Source organism: Bos taurus, chromosome 21 (assembly GCF_002263795.3).
Source record: "Bos taurus isolate L1 Dominette 01449 registration number 42190680 breed Hereford chromosome 21, ARS-UCD2.0, whole genome shotgun sequence".
Lineage (NCBI taxonomy): Eukaryota > Metazoa > Chordata > Mammalia > Artiodactyla > Bovidae > Bos > Bos taurus.
In genome coordinates this window covers 65,525,373-65,546,482 of record NC_037348.1, presented here as the reverse complement: position 1 = coordinate 65,546,482, position 21,110 = coordinate 65,525,373, and positions in this window count along the sequence as shown.

The following is a 21,110-nucleotide window of genomic DNA, read 5'->3' as shown; positions in this document are numbered from 1 at the left end:
CAAATACAAAATTTAATTGTGCAGGTTGCTGAAATATATCAATTGAATTCATAGTCTCAACAAATTTCTCATGGGACAGGTAAGGGCACTGATTAGCAAAGGATAGGATCCTGAACCCTGGAATGAGGACCTCGGATTGGATCCAAATGACACTATCGGTCTGGAACCGCATCGGGCGGAGCCTCCCTCACCAGGGGAAATAGCTTTCCTTTCTGTGTCCTGAAAGACTAGCCTTCCTCTGCCTGAAAATGCTGTGAGAGCTCACCTGGGGCCCAGAAAGGGGCTGCTCCTTCCCCTCCAGACCCATCAAGCCCCTCCCTGCTGCCACTAGACACACACCAAGGGCCCATTTTCAACATCCTCCAGGAGCACAGGGCACACTTTGGCCATGAAAAGCTTGCCTGGCAGAAGAATCACAAGGCTTTGCGGGTACATATTGGCAGAAACCCGGGGGACCGTTGTGGGAATGGATTCTAAGGGGATTAGACCAAGAAAGGAGCCATACAGCATTATATCAGCACACATATGGTGGGCATGGCTGCATTCACTGAAGACTCTGAATTTAATGTGTTAGCTTATGTAACTAAGTATTAATTATATAACCAAGTACCACAAACTCAGAGACTCAAAACAATACATTTTTATTATCTCACAGTTTCCATGGGTCAGAAATCTGAACATCATGACTTCCCTCACGGTCCAGTGGCTAAGACTGTGCTCTCAATACAGGGGACTGGGGGTTTGAACAGTAGTAGAGAATCCTCCTGCAATGCAGGAGACCCAGGTTCGATCCCTGGGTCAGGAAGATCCCCTGGAGAAGGAAATAGCAACCCACTCCAGTATTTTGCCTCACTCATCACCTCCCAAAGAAGCTCTCACTCACATCCTTGCAGAAGGAAATAGAATCCACTCCAGTATTTTTGCCTCCTCATGGACAGAGGAGCCTATCAGGCTACTGTCCTTGGGATTACAAAGAATCAGACATGACTTACTGACTAAACAGCATAGCAGCAGGGAACTAGATCCTACATGCCGAAACTAAGCGTTTGCACGCCACAAATAAAGACCCTGCATGCTGCAACCAAAGATTCTGAATGCTGCAACAAAGATCAAAGACCCCATGTGCCGCTGCTAAGACCGTGCACAGCCAAATAGATAAAGAAATATTAAAAAAAAAAAAAAAGAAAGAAATCTGGACCTGGCTTAGCCAGGCCCTCTGCTTCAAGGTCTCTCACAGAGCTCTAATCAAGGTGTTGGGCAGGACTGCAGTGTCATCTGAAAGCTGGATTCGGGAAGAATCCACTCCTAAGCTCCCATAGATGGTGGCAGAATTCGGTTCCCTGCAGGCCCCTGGGGTGAGGGCCTCGATAACCAGCTGGCTCTTGTCCTCATAAACCTCTTCAATGTGGTCACGTTATCCAAGCCTGCAAGCTGAGGACGCAGAGACTGAAGTTCCAGTCTTTTATAGCCTGATCATGGAAGTGACATCCCACTGGCTTCCTCATAGTCCATATTGGTTCTAAGTTTGTCCCAGGCCCCATCCACACACGACAGGAAGGAATCTCACAAAAAGGTGAATGCCCAGAGGCTAGGGTCCCTGGGAGCCTTCTCAGAGTCTGCCCACCACCAGCTGAAGTGGCTGACAGCTTCTTTAGTTGGTTGACTGGAGCTTGGTCTCAACGGTCGTCCATGGCTCCTGAAGTTGAGATGCCACTGCCACCCAGAATGATGTGGGGCAGGGAGAATGCAGGGCTAAGTGAAAGTGTTAGTTGCTCAGTCGTGTCCTACTCTATGCGACCCCATGGACTGTAGCCTGTTCCACTCTTTGCAACCCCATGGACTGTAGCCTGTCCCACTCTTTGCAACCCCATGGACTGTAGCCTGTCCCACTCTTTGTGACCCCATGGACTGTAGCCTGCCAGGGAATTCTCCAGGCCAGAATACTGGAGTGGGTTGCCATTCTTTTCTCCAGGGGATGTTCCCAACCAAGGGATCAAACCCCAGTCTCCTGAATTTCAGGCAGATCCTTTACTGTCTGAGCCACCAGGGAAGCCCTAGGCTTAAGGGGGTGGATCTCAAATATGAAACCTGCTGGTTGAAAAGATTAACTTGTGCCTGACCCTGGGAAGCTAGTCAGAGAAGTTTAATCACAGCAGACACAGGACTTCCCTGGTGGTCCAGTGGTTGAGAACCCACCTGCCAATGCAGGGCACTTGGGTTCTGTCCCTGATCCTGGAAGATCCCATACGCTATGGGGCAACTAAGCCCCTGTGCCCCGGAGCCTGTGTTCTGTGTCCAGAGAAGCCTCTACAATGAGAAACCCAACCAGAGAAAAAGTGAAAGTAAAGTTGCTCAATAGTGTCCAACTCTTTGCGACCCCATGGACTGTAGCCCACCAGTCTCCTCCATCCATGGGATTTTCCAGGCAAGAGTACCGGAGTGGGTTGCCATTTCCTTCTCCAGGGAATCTTGCTGATCCAGGGATCAAACCCGGGTCTCCTGCATTGTAGGCAGATGCTTTTGCCTTCTGAGCCACCAGGGAAGTCCAACTAGAGAAGGCCCACACACAGCAATGAAGACCCAGCGCAGCCTAAATAAGTAAATAAACGGAGCAGCCACAACAAAACCCAGTGAGACAGGCAGGGCAAGAATTCCTCCAAAGTCCATTTAAAAGAACAAGACCAAGGTTCAGAGAGGTCAAGCAGAGTGCCCAGAGTCACACAGCACACGCTGGTTCTGACTCCAGGGTGCATGCCTTCTCTGCTCCTCTTGTTGGGGGGCAGAGGGACCGAGGCAGAGCACACAGCCCCCTGCTACTGCAGCTGCACCCCGGACTTTGATCAGCCAGCCCGGGAAGCATGGACCTCTCATGCTCGGGGTGGTGTGGCCGGGAGTGACCAAGCGCTGGGCTGGACTGCCAGGGAGGGGACACCAAGCTTTCGTTGGCCAAGAGGGACGCAGAGCAAGAAAAAAATCATTACAGGTAGATGAATTATTCACAGCATCGTTGACCTCTCAGGCCCCGGACAGCCAGGAGCTCGCCAAACAGCTTAGCGCATCTTATTACCCAAGTGTAATGGCCTCTTTTTCTCTGTCTCAGAAGAAAACGATTCAACATCATCAAATATTAACGCAGGGCGGCTGACGCGGTGGCTGCTCACACACTGGCCCTTCTGGGCTGGCCCAGAGGTCAGAGATGACGCCAACCTGGGGCCCAGAGACTCGGCCGGAAAGGGCCCGGGTGGCCGTGACTTGCCTCCTAAGCCCGCCGAGTGAGGCCTCACACACAGCAGCCTCCCTCTGCCCCATAACCTCAGGTGCACCAGAAATGCTACGCTCAGTCTTCCTGAAACGGGGGTGAACGTTCATTCTGCACACTGTCCCCACGCTCAGTGGGTTTGGGGTCCCCAGGAGGAGGGGTGTCTGCCCTCCCGAGGCTGAGGCACCTCAGGGTTTGTATTAGTGTCCCGTGGCCGTTGTAACAGATTACCGCAAACCGAGGGTCGTAAGATAACAGATATCTATTCTTTTCGAGTTCCAGAGGCCGCAAGTCTGAGATCAAGCTGTCTGCAGGGCCATGCTCCCCCTGAGGCTCTGGGAAAATAGCCTCTTGGCCTCTTTGGCTTCTGGCGGCCGCGGGTGGTCCTCAGTGTGCGGGCACGTGGTTCCCATCCCTGCCTCAGTTGCCACGTGGGCTTCTCCTGTGGGTCTCTCCTCCTCATCTCATAAGGACACCAGGCGTTGGATTCGGGGCCTGCTCTCCTCCAGTGTGACCTCATCCTAACTGATACACCTGCAACAACCCTGTTTCCAAGTGGGGGCACGCTCTGAGGTTCCGGGTGGATACGCCCAGGAGGACACTGTTCAGTCCATCACAGGGGCCTTCACGGCCACATTTCACCTGGGTTCTGATTTTCAGGTCCACAAGTCAGGCAGGCAAACCAACCCCAGAGTTTCTCCGAGTTACTTCTTCCTCTCTTGTCCACATCCACACCCCTCCCACTGTTTCCACAGCCCCCCCTGGGGATGGGAAAGTTCAGAGGGCCTGTCCAAGACCTGTCCAGGTGCCCCTCAGCTCACCCCCATCACTCAGAGGGATAGGGTCCTCTCAGTCCCCCAGACTGTGGCAAGTGCCAGGACCCTGAGCTCTGAGTTCTCAAGCTGGGGTACAGCCGATGTGGTGGACACCCTTCCAACACGCCCTCAGCCCTGACCTTCCCGGACGCCCTGACCCAGCAGATTCCAACTCCGCACACCTAGGCCCTCCACCTGTGGCTTCTCCAGCCACCATAGTCCACCTCGCTGCCGTGTGGGGTGGCCCAGAGCCAGAAAAACCGTGTTCCTCCCCCCGGATCAGCCCTCAGCCGGCGGCCCCAGAGCCCTCACCCCTGGACTGGTCTGTGTGGCTGCTCGTTCCACGCTGTCTCAGCATGTCTCGACCCCCGGGGGCACAGGCCCCAGCGCCCGCCTCCTGGATGACTTCGCAGCCGCCCGCCTTCACACCAGTGCTTCACTCATCACCTCCCAGAGAAGCTCTCACTCGCATCCTTGCAGGGTCTGCTGCTGAGGAAATCCGCCCTGAGACACAGGGTCTAACATTTTCCCTTGCTAGCTCAGCCCAGGTCCCGCTCTGGAGACCCTCCACGCCCCAGCTCTTCTCTTTCTGATCCGATCGCCTCTCCTGCCTCACCAGGAAGTGGCTTCATTCATTTAAAAACCAGAGTCTGAGTGTGAACTCACCAGCAACCCCCAAGCAAGCCACCCACCCTCCCCGCAAACCGTGGTCACCCTCCCCCCAAACCGTTTTCACCCGCCCTGCGTCTGCCCAGGGTGATCCCAGGATCATGCCACACCGGCCCCAGTTCAGTCTGGCCCACAGTCTCCCTCTATTCTTTAGCTCAAGAGACCCCCACTTTGCAGGCACCCCCAGGGATCCCTCTGTCCATCCCTCAAGGCCAGCCCCGGCAACCCTCCTGCAGGAAGTGTCCCCACACCCTCCAGCCAGACACAGCCACACCCCCACTCCCCAGGCTCTTTGCAGGCACAGCCGATGGCCTCCTCCGGTGTGTCCCCTCCACCACCCAGAGACCTGAGCCACCCCTGTATCCCCGGCACCCTCAGAAGGCCAACCTGGGTCATCCATGGGTGTTTGACAATATGGATGGCCAACGCTGTAGTCTTAGTGCAGGAAGAAGGTGCGAGCAGACGTGCTGGCCTAGCGAAACTCTCCCGCAAATGTTTGCCAGCAGCTCCCACGCTCTTCCCAGGCCCCAGGCTGTAGAGCACGTGCCAGGCCCGCCTACCCCCAGGTCTGCGGCAGCACACCTCTGAGCCACCGCACAGGCTGATCCTTGTGCCTGGAACCCCACCTATCATCCAGGTCCCTCCAGCACCTTGGCTGGGGATGGGGACTCCTCCGCTGCCCCCCAGGCCCCGGGCCTTGCCCCATCACGGTCCTTGGGCCTCTGGATCAGAGCGGGCCTGCTAACTGGGCTGTCCTCTCAGGGGTCAGCTCTTCTGAGTGGTGAGATCAGCTAGCAGAGTCAGCAGTGTCTCCCAGCCCACTCTCCTCTCCCCAGAGCCCCCCACCCTGCCCCCTCATCCCCCCACCTCGAGCTGCCCGCGTCCCCTCTGTCCTCACATCATCTTGCCCTGAGTCCCCAGAGCACAGCCCATTTCTGCCTTGATGCTTCCTGGCTTCTAAACAGTAGTATCCGCCGCACCCTCACCTCTTGCCCAGGACACCTCGATCCCACCCTGGGCCTGGCCTGGGCAGGGTGACCTGGTGACCAGGACACAGCAGGAGTCTGGAGCTGCTCCCAGACCAGTGGGAGCGGCCAATGCATAAACAGCCAGCACAGCTCAGGACAGTGGGCGGAGGGTCCCCGAACAGTGTGAGATAGTCAGTCTGAGGTCTCCAGGGGGTGACACCTGAAGGCTGGACACAGTCAGGCATGAGGGAGGTGTTGGGGGACCAGGGAGTTGTGGCTGGAGGCAGAACCACGGCCAGTGGTCTGGCTGTGAGCATTAGGGCCGAGGAGGGAGGCCGGGAGGGTGCAGGGCCTCCCGTGGGTCTGCCCGTGCCTGGGAGGCGAGAGGAGATGCTGCAGTCTGGGCCACGTGGTGATTCTCAGGAACCTGAGGTGCTTTTGCCTTTGTGGGCTCCTTCCAATATTAAAAGCTTTTTTTAATTATATTTTACAACTGCACTGGTATAAAGACAAATATAATCCAGGCTGGATTCATATTATTATATTTATCTTTTTCCTTTTGATTCTAAAAGAAATTAAAATGAAAACATGTTTGCAGGCCCTGGAGCATGACGAGGCCCCTGTTTCTGTTGCTTTTTAAGGGACCAGCCAGTCTGAAGTGCTCGGCCCAGCCCCTGCTGGAGGGTCCACTGCCTGGAGGGGTCACTGGAGCTGGGGGAGCAGGGGGAAGAGAGTTGAGTTGCTGCAACTGGAAGTCACCTTGAGGAGGGGAGTCTAAAGCCAGACCTGAGGCTGGGGGGCTGGAGGGGTTCAGCTCACCCATGGCTCACGGGACTGCTGCTTGGTCTCCCGTCTCGCCAGAGGGGCTGGGAGCTGGCAGCGAAGCTTGGCTGCCCAAACCCCCAGCTACTGGGGAAGTGTCCTCATCTGTAAAATGGGACCATTCAGGTGGCGTGAGCCACACTTGGTGCTTGGTGAGTCCTTGACAAGTGTCACCACCTTCCATTCTTATCTCTGTTATAAATAGTTATCTGAAGGGTCTCCTTGGCTCCCAGCAACCCCCAGGATGATCGTCATTATCCCCACTTTACAGTTGAGGAAACTGACCAGCAGAGGACAGGGAGCCGTCTGGGGCTGCGGGCTGCAGCAGCTCCAGTGAAGACAGGAGATTTCAGTCCCCAGGGAACCATCTAGAAGCAGAGGTGCAGGGCAGCCCCCACCCCCTCCCCGGCCACGGCGAGCTCACCACATCACCCACCTGGCCGCCAGGGCTGCACGGGCCCCCAGGCCTCCCACCGCGTCCCCGAAGCTTCCGCAGCGGGATCTGCGGCTTGTTTTCTCTTTAAGTGGTGACTCATGTTCTGGAGACATCATATTGCAAGAACAGTACATTCTCTGGGGCCCACACGGGAAGGATGTATTTATCAGGACAGCTCAGGATTGACTGAGCCTCGCGCCTGAGGGCCTCGCAGCCGCAATTCCCACATCCCCCGGAAGCAGCCAAGACCCTCAGAGCGAGCAGGCAGCAGGGAGGTCCTCGGAGCCGCCACAGCCGCTGCCTGCCCTGGAGGGACAGATGGGCTATGAAAGCACAGCCTGGCGGCCCGCAGAGCAGCCAGCCCTTCACCTCGGAGCGTCAGTGCGCTGAACAGCACCCCAAAGGGTACGGAAGAGCCTTCCACCCTGGGGTCTCCACCGGGTGATTTTAGCCACAGTCTGGCACAAGCCATGATCCGTTTTACCTATTATAGTTCAACATTCATTCCTTTACTTAAGTTTGCCATGTGCCTATGTGCGGTAAGCATCCCTCTAGATACTGAGAACAGAGATGTGGACTAAACAGATCAGGTCTAGTGGGCGAAACAGAACTGAAGACATCATCACACACTTCATTAGCTAGCGACATGCAGTGAGGGACAAGGAGCTCGGGGAGGCTCACCCAGGGCGCTTACCGGTGATGCCGAAAGCTTGGCTCTCTGTCCATGGGTGCTGAATCGCATCTCAGAGACAGAGTTTTGGGTGAAGCAGAAAAAGAATAGCTTAATTGCTTTGCCAGGCAAAGGGGGATGCAGTGGCTGGCTCCTGCCCCAAACACCTGTGTGTCCCACCCTGGGAGCGTTTCATAAGGAGTTATATAGCTTCAGTCCATGGGGTCGCGAAGAGTCGGACACGACTGAGCAACTGAACTCAACTCATTCAACTTCTATAGCCACAGTTCAAGAGTGAGGTTGCTGACAAGATTAGGGTGTGTGGAGGGTCTCGAGGGGTGGTTCTCCTAATCTTTATGAACTTCCCTGGCCCCTTTAATCTGGCCTTAGGCGGTTTCCTGGACATGAGTGTGAGCAAACTCCGGGAGATGGTGAAGGACAGAGAAGCCTGGTGTGCTGAGTCGCAAAGAGTCAGACACAGCTGACCGACTGAACAACTCAGCTGCTCCTCCTTTAAGCGGTAACTGTTGGAATCTGCCCTTTGGAACTCAGGGGAGGTCATGGAGGCTGGAGTCTTGCCTACAAGAAACGGAGGACAGAAGGGCTTCTGTGCCCAGAAGCCCCACAGGGACCTTGGTTTCACCAGGGAGGCCCCAGAAGCCTTCTCGGGCACAGAAACACCTAGAAAGGGGACCAAGGAGAGGAGGGGATGATGGGTGAGGGAGCAGCGCAGGATGGGAAGGAGGCTTCCCGTTTCCGTTCCAAGGCCGGTGAGGTTCTGACAGTGGGCATGTTTGCTCTAGGACTCTGCCCCAGGCTCTGCCCGAGGCCCCGAGACACGCAGGTACACCCCGGTCCTGCCTCCAGCTGCCTGGCGTCGTCAGGAGAGACAGACGTTTCTGGACCATCTCCGGATGCACCCACTCCCTTTTCCCTTCCTGTCTTACGCGCCCTCCTGCCACACAGCTCAGCTGTGAGGATTCTTGCTTTAGGAGGGGTGTGGGGACCCCTGAGAACAAGGGCATCCTGGGGTCTGGGAGATGGAGCACCTGTCACCCAGGACTTCCCACCTGACCAGACGAGGGAGCTGAAAGCCAGTGGGGAGGGGGTGCAGTGAGGGTCCCTGAATCCCCCAGGGAATCTCAGGATTGTGGCCAAAACACTGGAAGATGTCCAAGAAGCCGCTGGGTGGGTCTACAAAAGGCAGAGGGAAACATCCCGGGTAACCCGGCAACTGTCCCTCCCCTAGACCCTGCAAGGTCCCCTCACCACTCTGCCCATCCGTGCTCTACCCCATTCTCCACCCCAAAGCCAGGGATGCTGTTCAAAACCCAATGTATACAGTGGAATATTACTCAGCAGTAAAAAAGAACGCATTTAGGTCAGTTCTAATGAGGTGGATGAACCCAGAGCCTATTATACAGAGTGACGTAAGTCAGAAAGAGAAAAACAAAAATCACTTATTAATGCACACACGTATATATATGGAATCTAAAAAGATGGTATTGATGAATGCAGGGCCACAGTGGAGACACAGGCCGAGAGAACAGACTTGTAGACACGGCAGGGGAAGGAGAGGGTGGGAGGAATGGGGAGAGTATCACTGAAACATATGCATTACCGTGTGTAAAATAGACAGCCAGTGGGAATCTGCTGTGTGGCAAACGCTGGGAGCTCAGATTCAGTGCTCTATGACAACCTAGAGGGGTGAGATGGACTTGGAGGTGGGAAGGAGGTTCAAGAGGGAGGCAATATGTGTGTACTGGGCTGATTGATGCTGATGTAAGGCAGAAATGATCACAATATTGTAAAGCAATTATCCTCCAATTAAAAATAAATCATTTTAAAATGGCAAAAATAAACAGATTAATTTTTTTTAAGTACAGAAAATCATACACACACACACACACACACACCCAGTCCCAGACTTTCGGTTTCTAGTCCAGCACAGAAGCGTGGAGGCTGCTGCTCCAGTCCTAACAACAAGTAAAAACCTGCACAAGCTGAAAAATCAACAACTCTTGTTAGATTTGCAAAAGAAGTGAGGCCACGGGGAAGACTGCTGTCCCTGCTTGGGAGGCAAGAGCAGGTGAACCCAGAGAAGAGCGGCTCCCAGGAGCAGAAAGCCACCCAGGGCCCAGGATGGGGGAGGGAGCCCGAACGGAAGCTGATGGAGCGCTAGGGCCTCAGTGTGGCCAGGGACTGCCCTGTGGCTCAGACAGTAAAGAATCTGCCTGCAACGCAGGAGACACGGGTTCGATCCCTGGATCAGGAAGATCTTCTGGAGAAGGGAATGGCAGCCCACTCCACTATTCTTGCCTGGAGTACTCCCATGGACAGAGAAGCCTGGCAGGCAACAGTCCACAGGTTCACAAAGAACTGGACATGAGTAACACTCCACTCAGGGTGAACAAGACCCAGAACTGAAGCTCCAGAAGGGCCAGTACAAGAGGGATCCTCACCTGTCTGTGAACTTCGCCTCCAAGAGCCCAAACTGCTCTCACAAGGGAGTATTGGAGGAAAAATCTCCATGTCCTTCCAGCAGAGGAGGGGGAAAGGAATCATTGTGGAATATGCCAGAATATTCCATTCTTCACAAAGCCCTCAGGGGAAACTGGTTTAACCTAATCTATCAGATTTAATCTATCAAATTATTTAATCTATTAGCAGCAGTAGTAGTGTTAGTCACTCAGTTGTGTCCGACTCTGTGACCCCACGGACTGCAGCCCGCCAGGCTCCTCTGTCCATGGGATTCTCCAGGCAAGAGTGGTAGAGTGGGCTGCCACTCCCTTCTCCAGGAGATCCTCCCCACCCAGGGATCGAACCTGAGTCTCCTGCATTGCATGTGGGTTCTTTGCCATCTGAGCCACCAGGGAAGTCCAATCAGAGCCTAACAGAGTGTTAGAGAGAAAGGAGCATTACAACACAATTTCAAACCACTCCAGATGTCCTGTCCCATCTACGGGGGAAGGGATAAGAAACACTCATGAAATTCACGTCCAGAGGCATGGGCTCACTGCAGGACTGAGACCTGGAATGCTGCCTTACCTCCACATTACTGAAGTCCTATTTCTAAAAGTTTCTTTCTTTTATCCTTCATGCTGCAGCTATCAAGAAAACATTACAATGCACACTTTAAAATTAAAAGGCAAAAGAACATAGTTTGAAAAGACAGGACAAGCATCAGAATCAGATTCTGATACAGCAAGGAGGGCAAGAATCCCTTAGGAGAAATGGAGCAGCCCTCATAGTCAACAAAAGAGCCAGAAATGCAGTACTTGGGTACAATCTCAAAAACAACAGAATGATCTCTGTTCGTTTTCAAGGCAAACCGTTCAACATCACAGTAATCCAAGTCTATGCCCCAATCACTAATTCCAAAGAAGCTGAATTTGAACAGTTCTATGAAGACCTCCAAGACCTTCTAGAACGAACACCAAAAAAAGGTGTCCTTTTCATCATAGGGGATTGGAATGCAAAGTAGGAAGTCAAAAGATACCTGGAGTAACAGGTAAGTTTGGCCTTGGAGTACAAAATGAAGCAGAGCAAAGGCTAACAGAGTTCTGACGAGAGAGCGCACTGGTCACAACAATCACCCTCTTTCAATGACATAAGAGACCAGTCTTCACATGGACATCACCAGGTGGTCAATGATGAAATCGGATTGATTATATTCTTTGAAGCCGAAGATAGAGAAGTTCTATACAGTCAGCAGAAACGAGACTTGGAGCTGACTGTGGCTCAGATCATGAGCTCCTTATTGCAAAATTCATGCTTAAATTGAAGAGAGTAGGGAAAACCACTAGACCGTTCAAGTATGATCTAAATCAAATCCCTTACGGTTGATTATACAGTGGAAGTGACAAATAGATTCGAGGGATTAGATCTGATAGAGTGCCTGAAGAACTACGGACGGAGGTTTGTGACACCGTGCAGGACACAGTGGCCAAAACCATCTCTAAGAGAAAGAAATGCAAGAAGGCAAACAGTTGTCTGAGGAGGCCATATGCATAGCTGAGAAAGGAAGAGAAGCTAAAGGCAAAGGAGGAAGGGAGAGATATACCCAGCTGAATGCAGAGTTCCCAAGAATAGCAAGGAGAGATAAGAAAGCCTTCCTCGGTGATCAGTGCAAAGGAATAGAGGAAAACAATAGAATGGGAAAGACTAGAGATCTCTTAAGGAAAATTAGAGATAGCAAGGGAACATTTCATGCAAAGATGGGCTCAATAAAGGACAGAAACAATAAAGACCTAACAGAAGAGACTGAAGAAGAGGTGGCAAGAATACACAGAAGAACTGCACAAAAAAGGTCTTATGACCCAGATAACCATGATGATGTGGTCACTCACCTAGAGCCAGACATCCTGGAATGTGAAGTCAAGTGGGCCTTAGGAAGCATCACTACAAACAAAGCTAGTAGAGGTGATGGAATTCAAGCTGAGCTATTTCAAATCCTAAAAGATGATGCTGTTAAAGTGTTGCACTCAATATGCCAGCAAATTTGGAAAACTCAGCAGTAGCCACAGGACTAGTAAAGGTCAGTTTTCATTCCAATGCCAATGAAAGGCAACACCAGAGAAGGTTCAAACTACCATATAGTTGTGCTCATTTCACATGCCAGCAAAGTAATGTTCAAAATCCTTCAAGCTAGGCTTCAACAGTATGTGAACTGAGAACTTCCAGATGTACAAGCTGGATTTAGAAAAGGCAGAAGAACCAGAGAGCAAATTGCCAAAATCCATTGAATCATAGAGAGAGCAAGGGAATTCCAGAAAAACATCTACTTCTGCTTCATTGACTATGCCAAAGCCTTTGACTGTGTGGATCACAAAAAACTGCGGAAAATTCTTAAAGAGATGGGAATACCAGACCACCCTACCTGCCTCCTGAGAAACCTACATGCAGGTCAAGAAGCAACAGTTAGAACTGAACATGGACCAATGGACCGGTTCCAAATTGGGAAAGGAGTACATCAAGGTTGCATATTGTCACCCTGCTTATTTAACTTCTATAAAGAGTACATCATGCAAAATGACAGGCTGGATAAGGCACAAGCTGGAATCAAGACTACTGGGAGAAATATCAATAACCTCAGATACGCAGACTATTCCACCCTAATGGCAGAAAGTGAAGAGGAACTAAAGATCCTCTTAATGAAGGTGAAAGAGGAGAGTGAAAAAGTTGGCTTAAAACTCAGCATTCAAAAAACAAAGATCATGGCATCCAGTCCCAGCACTTCATGGCAAATAGATGGGGAAACAATGGAAACAGTGACAGACTTTATTTTCTTGGGTTCCAAAACCACTGTGGTGGTGACTGCACCCATGAAATTTAAGGACACTTGCTCCTCGGAAGAAAAGCTATGACAAACCTAGACAGCATATTAAAAAACAGAGACATCACTTTGCCAACAAAGGTCCATCTAGTCAAAGATATGGTTTTTCCAGTAGTCATGTATGGATGTGAGAGTTGGACCATAAAGAAGGCTGAGTGCCAAAGAATTGATGCTTTTGAACTGTGGTGTTGGAGAAGACTCTTGAGAGTCCTTTGGACCGCAAGATCAAACCAGTCCATCTTAAAGGAAATCAGTCCTGAATATTCATTGGAAGGACTGATGCTGAAGCCGAAGCTCCAAATACTTTGATCACCACATTCAAAGAGCTGATTCATTTGAAAAGACCCTGAAGCTGGGAAAGATTGAGGGCAGGATGGCATCATCAGTTCAGCGGACATGAATTTGAGCAAACTCTGGGAGCTACTGGAAGACAGGGGAGCTTGGCCTGTTGCAGTCCACAGGGCTGCAAAGAGGCAGACAGTCAAACTGAACAACACGCAGGATGACTGGAATGATGAGACAAGGAATTGAAGACAACGATGATGGATATGCTGGGGATTTAATGAGTAAAGTCGACAGCGTGCAAGAACAGATGCGTGGTGTAGGCAGAGAACTGGAAATCCTGAGAAAGAACCCAAAAGAAATGCTACATATCAAACATACTGGAATGGAAATGGCTTTAGAGGCTTATGCAGACTGGACATGGCTGAGGGAAAAAACTCTGGGCTTGAGAATATCTCAATAGAAACCTCCAAAATCGAAAAGCCAAGAGAATAAAGGCTGAAAAAAAAAAAAAAAGAACAGAATATCCGAGGAATGCAGGACAACTACAAAGGCGAAGCCCATGCATAATTGGGACTTCCAGCAGGAGAGAGAGAGAGGCAGGAGAAACACCTGAAACAATTTCCCCCAGTTAATGCCAAACACCAAATCGCAGGTCCAGGAACCTCACAGAACACCAAACAGGATAAATGCCCCCCAAAATTACACCTAAGCATTTCATTTTCAAACTGCATAAAAGCGGAAATAAAGAAAAAAACCATAAAAGAAGCCAGAGTGGGGAAAAGCACATTGTCTATAGAAGAGCAAAGGTAAGAATTACTTCCAACTCCTCAAGAATGGAGTGAAGTATTTAAAATGCTGAGAGAAAAAACCCCACAAATTAAGAATTCTGTACCTTGTGAAGTTACCCTTCAAAACTGAAGGAGAAATAAAGACTTTCTCAGACAAACAAAAACAGGGAATTCGTGGCTGGTAGACTTGCCTTTCAAGAAGTGTTCCAAGTAGTTCTGTAAAGAGAAGGAAAATAATATGGGTCAGAAACGTGGAACAGTGTAAAGAAAGGACGAGCACAGGGGAAGAAATAAGTGAAGGTAAAATAAAACCTTTAGTTTTCTTCTTCTTTTACCTAACAGATAACAGTTTGTTCCAAATAATCATGCCGACAATATATTTGATTTTATACACAAACACACATGCATGATATAGGCTTATGAATATTTATGTATAAATAAAACGAGCGACTTCCCTAGTGGCCCAGTGCACTTCACCTTCCAATGCAGGAAGTACAAGTTCAACCCCTGGTCAGGGAACCACGTGCCTTGTGGCCAAAAAACATAACACGGAAACAATATTGTAACGAATGCAGTAAAGACTTTTTAAATCTTTTAACTTAAAAGTTAAAATGAATGATGGCAATGACACAAAGGCTAGGAGGGAGAAATTAGGATTATTTTCTTATTATAAGGGATTGGTACAACCCAAGAAATCATACAGTGTTATTTGAAATGGATTGGATTAGCTGTAAATGTATATTGCAAACTCTAGGTCAACCACTAAAAAAAAAAAAAAAAAAAGAAAATACTGATAGGATAAGAAAGGAGAGGAACTGGAATCGTCTAAAATGCTCAATTAAACCATAAAAAGGCACAACAAGGATGCACCTTGAGAATATCGTGTTGAGTGAAATAAGTCAGACAGAGAAAGACAAATACTGTGTGAGCTCATTTATACGTGGAATCTAAAACGGCTGAAATCGTAGACACCGGATACAAGGCTGTAAGCTTTCGAGTGTAAGATGAACAAGTTCAGGGGCTCTAACACACAGCTGGTGACTCACAATAACAATACTGTATTGGGGACTGAAAGTTCTCACCACAAGGAAAAAAGGTGACTTGGTGAGGTGATGGATATGCTAACTACCTTTATTGTGGTAATCAATTCACAATATATAGTTATACATCAAATCATCTTTTTGTACCTTAAATTTATACAATTTCTTCTGTCAATTATACCTCAATATAGCTGGGGGAAAAAAGAAAGTAGTTACTCTAACACAAAAATCTCCAAATATCAAGTGCTTAACAGATATTTATTTCTTACTCAAAACACACACACACACACACACACATGCACAAAAGGCAGGAAAAGTAGAAGACAAAAATAGTAACAAAGAACAATGATAACAAATATAAAACAGTGACGAATGTGGTAGACATTCATCCAACCACATTGCTAATCACTTTGAATGTCAATAGTCTAAACTTATCAATTATAATAAAAGACAGAAATGGGTAGAGTGGATCAAAAAACAAGAGCCAGCTACAGGCTGTCTAAAAGATATTCACTTTCCTATAAAGGTGCCAGCAGATTAAGCGTAAATGGATGGATGGGGAATTTCCTGGTGGTTCAGTGGCTGGGACTCAGCGCTTTCGCAGCTGTAGCCTGGGTTCAATCCCTGGTCAGGGAAACAAGCTCTCCCAAGCTCTGCAACAAAGGTAAGAAAGAGTAAATGGATGTGGGGCTACCCTGGTGGCTCAGTGGTAAGAGTTCTGCCAAGGCAGGATGCACGGGTTCGATCCCTGGTCCAGGAAGATCCCACAAGCCTTGGAATAACTAAGCCCATGCACCACAACTATTGAGCCAGCCGGCAAGCCACAACCACTGAGCCCATGCACAGCACCGACTGAAGTCCGAGCACCTGGAGCCTGTGCTCTGCAACAAGAGAGACCACCACAATGAGAAGCCCACACACCACGAGAAAGAACAGCTAGAGCAAAAGCCCATGCAGCAACAAAGACCCAGCACAGCTAGAAATAAAGGAATACTTTTTAAGTAAATGGATGGATAGAGAATTTCCTGATAGTCCAGTGGTTAGGATTGGGCACTTTCATTCCTGTGGCCAGGGTTCAATCCCTAGCCAGGGAACTAAGATCCCGCAAGCCTCACAGCAAAGCCAAAAAAAAAGCAAATGGATGGAAAAAAATATACCACGCTAACACTAATCAAAAGAAAGCAGGGATAGCTAATTAATTTCAGAGCAGACTTCAAAGCAAAGAGTTTTATCAGGGATGAAGAAGGGTGTTGCAAAGTGATAAAGGAGTCAATTTTCCAAAAGGACATACCCTTAATGTGTGTGCCCCCAACAACAGAGGATCACAATATATGAGGCAAAAACTAATAGAGTTTCCAAGAGAAATAGATGAATCCCCTATCATGGTTGGAGACTCCAACTCCCCTCTATCAGAAAATGGGCAGATCCAGCAGGCAGAAAATTAGTAAGGACATAGTTGAACCCAGCAACACCATCAATCAACTGGATAAAATTGACACCTATGGACGACTTCCTCCAAAAAGAGCAGATGACATACTCCTCCCAAGCTCACACAGAACGTTCACCACGATAGACCACTTATGGGCAGAAAATACGCTTTAACACATTTCAAAGAACAGAAAGCATACAATGTCTGCTCTCCAGACCACAGTGGAATTAAACGAGAAATCAATAATAAAAAGAAAACTGGAGAATCCCCAAACACTTGGAGATTAAGCAACACACTTCTAAATCACACATGGGTAAAAAAAGAAACTATAAGAGAAATTTTAAAATAGAGTTGACCATTGAACATGTGTTTGAACTGCACAGGTCCACTTAAATGTGGAGTTTTTCAATAAACACATCCTACAGTACTATACAATCTATGGTCAGCTGAATCTAAGGATGTGCAACAGCTGATACTGAAGACCAACTGTGAAGTTATATGCAGATCTCCAACTGAGGGGATCAGCACTCCTAACCCCTGCATTGTTCAAGGGTCAACTTTATTTGGAACAAAATGAGAGTAAAAGCATAACTTATCCAAATGTGTAGGATACAGCAAAAGCAGTACTTGAAGGGAAATTTATAGCATTGAGTGCATATATTAGAAAAGAAGGAAGATCTAAAATCAGTCATCTACTCTCCCTCAAGGAACCGGGAAAAGACCGATTTAAAACCAAAGTAAGAAGAAGAAAAGAAATAAGAATTAGAGCAGAAATCCATAAAATTGAAAATAGCTCAACAGAGAAAAATCAACAAACCTGGTTTGTTGAAAAGATCAATAAAATCAATAAGCCTCTAGGCAGGCTAACTAGGAAAGAAGATTCAAATCACTAGCACTAAAAATGAGAGGGGGACATCACTATAAATCCCACAGACTTTAAAACAAATACCGTGAACTACGAATCAGGGAGTTCTATGAACAACTCTGTACCCACACATCTGATACCTTACATGAAAGAGATCAGTTCCTCAAAAGACACAGTCTGCCAAAACTCTCGTAAGAATACACAGACAATCTTAAAAGTACCATATCTATTAAAGATTATTTTTGTGTGTGCTTAGTCATGTCCAACTCTGTGACCCCATGGCCTATAGCCTGCCAGGCTCCCCTGTCCATGGAATTTTCCAGGCAAGAATACTGGAGTGGGTTGCCATTTCCTTCTCTAGGGGATCTTCCTAACCCAGGGATCAAACTTGGGTCTCCTAAATTGCAGGCAGATTCTTTACTGCTAGTGCTACCTGGGAAGTAACAATTAATAACCTTCCAAACATAAAACACCAGACCCAGAGGGGTTCACTGGTAAATTCTACCAAACATTTAAGGAAGAAATTATACCAATTCTCTACAATTTCTTACAGAGGAAGCAGAGGAAATACTTCCTAACACATTCTATGAGGCTAATACCAAAGCCAGACAAGGAAATTACCAGAAAAGAAAACTACAGATCAATATCTCTCATAAATACAGCTGCAAAAACCCCCAAAAATATTAGCAAGCCAAACCCAACAGGGCATAAAAAGAGTTGTAGACAACCAAGTGGAATTTTCCCAGGTATGCAAGGCTGGTTCAATATTTGAAAATCAATTAATGTAATCAATCACATCTACAGGCTAAAGAAAAATCATGATCAAATTAACAGATGTGGAAAAATTCCTCGACAAAATCCAAAATCCATCTACAATTTTTTTAAAAATCTCAGTAAACTAGGAATAGAGAGGAAGTTCCTCAGTTTGATAAAGAATATCTACAAAAACTCTACAGCTAACATCATACCTAAAGGTAAGAAACTAGAAGTTTTCCACGTAAGATCAAGAACAAGGCAAATAGGTTCCTTCTCGTCACTGCTTTTCAACATTGTACTGGAAGTTTTAGCTGATGTAATAAGACAAGAAAATTGAAATAAAAGGTATATGGACTGGGAAGGAAGAAATAAAACTGCCTTTTTCAACATGATTATCCAAGTGAAAAATCCAGAAGAATTGACAAAAACAAAACAAGACAAAAACAGAAAACTGGAACAAGTGATCGTGTACGTCAAGGCTGCAAGATACAAGATTAACACAGGCATTCCTCAGAGACATTGTGGGCTTGGCTGCAGACCACCAAAATAAGGAAAATACCAAAATAAAGCAAGTCACACATTTTTCTTTGGTTTCTCAGTGCATATAAAAAGTTATGTTTACACTGTACTGTAGTCTATTGCATGCAATAGCATCATGTCTAAAAAAAAACAATGTACATACTTTAATTTAGAAATTCTGAATTACTAAAAAAAATGCTAACCAACATCTGAGCCTTCAGTAAGTAGTAGTAACATCAAAGATCACCAATCACAGATCACCATAGCGAATACAATAATAATGAAAACCTTTGAAATACGTTAAGAATTACCAGAATGCAACAGAGACACTGAGTGAGAAAATACTGTTTGAAAAATTGTGCCAACAGACTTGATCGATCTAAAGTTGCCTCAAACCTTCAATTTGGAAAAAAAAAAAAAACATTATCTGTGAAGCACTACAAATAAAAGAACAATAAAATGAGCTGTGCTTGTGTAGAAAAATCAATTGGTTTCTTATATTCCAGTAATGAACAAGTGGAATTTGAAACAGAAAGTACAAAACCATTTATATTAGCGTTCCCCAAAATGAAATACTTAGGTGTGAACCTAACAAGATATGCCTAAGACTTATCTGAGGAGACCCTGATGAAAGACACTTCTTTAAGATTCTAAATAAAAGGAAAGATATTTCATAGTCATGGGTAAAAAACTCAATATTGTCCAGATGTCAGTTCTTCCCAACTTGATCTATAGATTAAATGCAATCCCCAAAAGTTGAAACCCCAGGAGGTCATCCTGTGAACATCAACAAAAAGATTCTAAAGTTTATGGGAGGACTTCTCTGGTGGTGTGGTGGATAAGAAGCCACCTGCCAGTGCAGGGGACACAGGTTCAATCCCTGCTCCTGGAAGATCCCCCATGCTGCAGGGCAACAAAGCCTGTGCACCACGATTACTGAGCCTCATCTCTAGGGCTCTCAAGCCACAACTACAGAGCCTGTGCCACACAGTTGCTGACGCCTGCACACCTAGGGCTTGTGCGTCACAAGAGAAGCCAGCCACCTCAGTGAGGAGCCCGCCCGTCACAAGGAAGAGTAATCCCTGCTTACCACGTCTAGAGAAAGCCTGGCAGCCACAATTTTTTAAAAGAGGCAAAATCATAAATTAGAAATAAAGTTTACGGGAGTTCCCTGGTGGCCCCATCGTTAGGAACCATGACCCTGGGTTCAATCTCTGGTCAGGGAACTAAGATCCTGCAAGTCCCATGGCACAGCCAATAAACAAGCAAACAAACAAGTAACTCAAGTTGATATGGTGAGGGGAAAGACTCAGAGTAGCCAACACAACATTCAAGCAGAACAAAGTTAGAGAACTGGCATTACCCAAATTCAGGACATACTAAAAATCTACAGTATTCAAGACTGTGTTACTGGTGAAAGGGAAAGAACGTGAAAGTTGCTCAGCCGTATCTGACTGTTTGCAACCCCCTGACTATACAGTCCATGGAATTCTCCAGGATAGAATACTGGAGTCGGTAGCCTTTCCTTTCTCCAGGAGACCTTCCCAACCCAGGGAGTGAACCCAGGTCTCCCACATTGCAGGCACATTCTTTACCAGCCGAGCCACCAGGGAAGCCCAAATAGATCAATGAAACAGAATAGAGGACCCAGAAACAGACTCTTTATGTAAATAGAGTCAGCTGACCTTTTACAATGGGACAAAGACTGTCTCTTCGACAAATGGTGCTGGAACAACTGGACCTTCACATGCAAAAACGTGAATCTAGACACAGAGTCTACACCTTCACAAAGGCTAATTCCAAATGGATCACAGACCTGAATGTAAAATGCAAAACATGGAACTCCCAGAAGCTAACATAGGAGAGCATCTGGATGACCCTGGGTTAGGTGATGACTTTTTAGACATCAAAGACAAGATCCATGAAAGAGAAAAACCCTGATAAACTGGACGTTACTAAAATTTAAAACTTCTTCCCTGTGAAAGACACTGTCAAGAGAATGAAAAGACAAGCCACAGACCAGGAGAAAATATTTGCAAAAGACAAATCTGAAAACAGTTTATCCAAAATATAAAAAGAACTCTCAAAATTCAATGATAAGAAAGTAAACAGTTGGATTAAAAAATAGGCCCAAGACCTTAACAGACACTTCAGCAAAGAAGATACACTCGTGGCAAGCAAACATATGAAAAGATGGTCCACATCATAAGCCATCAGGGAGCTTCTAATTAAAGCAACAGTGAGATACTGTGCGTGCTCAGTTGCTAAGTTGTGTCTGACTCTTTGCAACCTCGTGGACTGTCACCCACCAGGCTCCTCTGCATGGAATTTTCCAGGCAAGAATACTGGAGTGGGTTGTCATTTCCTCCTCCAGGGAATCTTCTGGACCCAGGGATCAAACCCATGTCTCCTGTGTCTCTGGCCCTGGCAGGCAGATTCTTTACTACTGAGCCA